The sequence below is a fragment of the Micropterus salmoides genome, unplaced genomic scaffold (assembly GCF_014851395.1).
Source record: "Micropterus salmoides isolate LMB-PRFRI ecotype aquatic unplaced genomic scaffold, ASM1485139v1 Ms_hic_scaffold_4085, whole genome shotgun sequence".
In the NCBI taxonomy this organism is placed as follows: Eukaryota; Metazoa; Chordata; class Actinopteri; order Centrarchiformes; family Centrarchidae; genus Micropterus; species Micropterus salmoides.
In genome coordinates, this window is record NW_024043468.1 from 6,855 (window position 1) to 9,474 (window position 2,620).

A 2,620-nucleotide genomic window follows, 5' to 3' on the forward strand; every position below is an offset into this window, starting at 1 on the left:
ACACACACACACACACACACACACACACACACACACACACAAGCTTACCGTTTTATTTATTTATTTATTAAAATTTTTAATATATATTTTTTAACACACACACATACGCTTTGATTGCTTTACGCTTTAATTACTTGTTTAATGAAATGTATGGGGTTGATTGTTCTTGTGTTGTATGTATGATGCTTTGGCAATATTGTTGTTACACATTCATGCCAATAAAGCTAATTTGAATTGAATTTGAATTGAATGCAGCTTGATTAGTAAAGTATGGCACATGGGTAATGTGTTGATAAATTATGGATTAGCTTGATTATATTGTAACATGAATGGTTATGAGTGTATATTGTACTGCTAACTGCTCTATGCCAAATTCAAGGTTCTTAGAAGAACCTTGTTCTTAAGGGGGGGATGTTACGACCCCTTCCTTCTCCTGCAGGAGGCTGCAGGCAGGGAGGCTGATTGGGCTGCACCTGTGCAGCTCTCTTCAGAGCTTATTTAGCCAGGACTGATCAGTGTTTTGTCTTCCAACCAACGATACTTCAACAAAACTACAAGGTAGTAACTCATCTTTCTCTGGAGTCTCTCTGTCTTCCTGTCAGCCTCTTTCTCTCCACATAATAAACACATGAATCTAACTTTTAAGTGTTTTATTTAGTTCTTGTTGATTTTTTTCTGTTCTACAGCTCATGCAGATTGTTCTGCTCTGGACTACATAATGTTGGTTATGCGTGTGGCTGAACTCCTCCTAATTACTGTGATTACTGTTCTTCTCATCAGAGCTCGAGGTGAGAACATTCAGACCAACATTTGTTCACACTGATTAACATAACCTGTAAGTTTAGAGCTGAAATATTTCTCTGTGATTTATTTACCTGGTAACCAGAGACTACCTGACAACAACACAGTGACCTACAGCAGCGTGAAAGCTTCCTCTTCTTCTGCTGGAGCCTCAGCTGATCCCAGCGACCTCTACGCCACCGTCAACAAACCAAACAAATAAGAGACCACAGTGTAGTTACAGCTCATATCATTACAGGTAATTTACACTGAGAACTGATAAATGTTTTATTATTTGAATTATTTTATGATAATATATGGGACATTTAGCTTGATGAACTTGCTGTCAGGCACTTTAATGTGCTAGTGCTGTGTTGTAGTTAAACATGTATTAGTTTTTACTGTTATTTCTGTATCTGCTGTTATTGTTTGAAATGCAGTCATTTTAACACCTATATTTCTGTGAGGTTTAACACCTCCAGAGCTCTTCGCACCTTCTTCTTCTTCGTCTTCCTTTCATGTGGTGAAACGGGTCATTGACACAAATAAAAACTGTGAACTTGAGGCTCAGTGTGAATCTAAATATAGTTTATTCTAACTGTCATGTTTCAGAGGAAACTGGCAGTGGTGAAGCCGTTCCCACGAGTCAGAGACAGGAAATATAAAGACCAAGTTCAGTTTTACTTGATCCAGGCAGGAAGTCAGAACAGCAGGTAATAATGCTGCATTTGACACATGAAGTTGGATTTTCCCAGTTTCCAGTCGTAAATTCCAACTTGAACGCCCCCTTAAGGAGACAGAGTGTTACACACTTCTCTGCGCTTCCATTTCAGCTTTACCAAAACTTCATAGTGACGGCGTCTGCCCCCCCGACCATTTAAATTATTAAATCAAAGATAAAGTGAAGAGGACTGTGCATAAAACTGTAATAAAAGTTAAACCACTGCTGTAATAGTATAAAAGAAATTAGGAGAATTAAAGGTGTAAATGTATAAAAAATAACAGAATATGATGCAGTATTCAGCTGCAATTTTTGGACAATGCACGTTTGTTTTTTCTATATTTAAATTGCATAAACGTTTCTCAAAGCATTTTTATATGTTAGTTACATTTCTTGGTGCAAGCTATTTTTCAGAACAACATCAGCCATTTCAAAATGTGGTGGGGACACATGTCTCCAGTGTAAATGAGATTTGTTGATTCCACATTCAGACTTAAGAGCACATGAACACACACTGAAGTCAGAAGAATGACCATCTGAGTTTTAGTTACCCACTAGATGTAACTAAAACTTAAACACTGAACGGTATCACTTTCTATGAAGGTCATCGCTATAATGACTTATGCATATATTTATAACACGATATAATGCATCCATAAGACATTATAATAGTTGTTATAATCACTTACAAACATGCATTAGGCGCTATAGCAAAGTTCATAATGTATTATGACCTTCTGATTTAATGTTTTATAACTAATAGTAACAGCAGTTTAACAATCTCCGACCATGTTCCATAACACATTATAACCACCGACTCTGCCTCCTTATGAATACACTTTAGTCACCATTTAGACTTAGTGATATAAAATGGAATAATAACTTATAGTAATGTTTAATGTTATATAGCGTGTCTTTGTTTGCTTTAAGTGTTAAAATATCTATCCCTGTATAATATTACAGGTGGACATGATACCATATGAACTAATTATAAGAACTTATAACACATAATTGTTTGCTTTAAGTAAAGTGACACATTTAGCTCAGGAAAACAACTTTATACAGTGAAGAATGACACCTGACTGATTAAAGGAACAATCTGATGATTAGCAATATTTT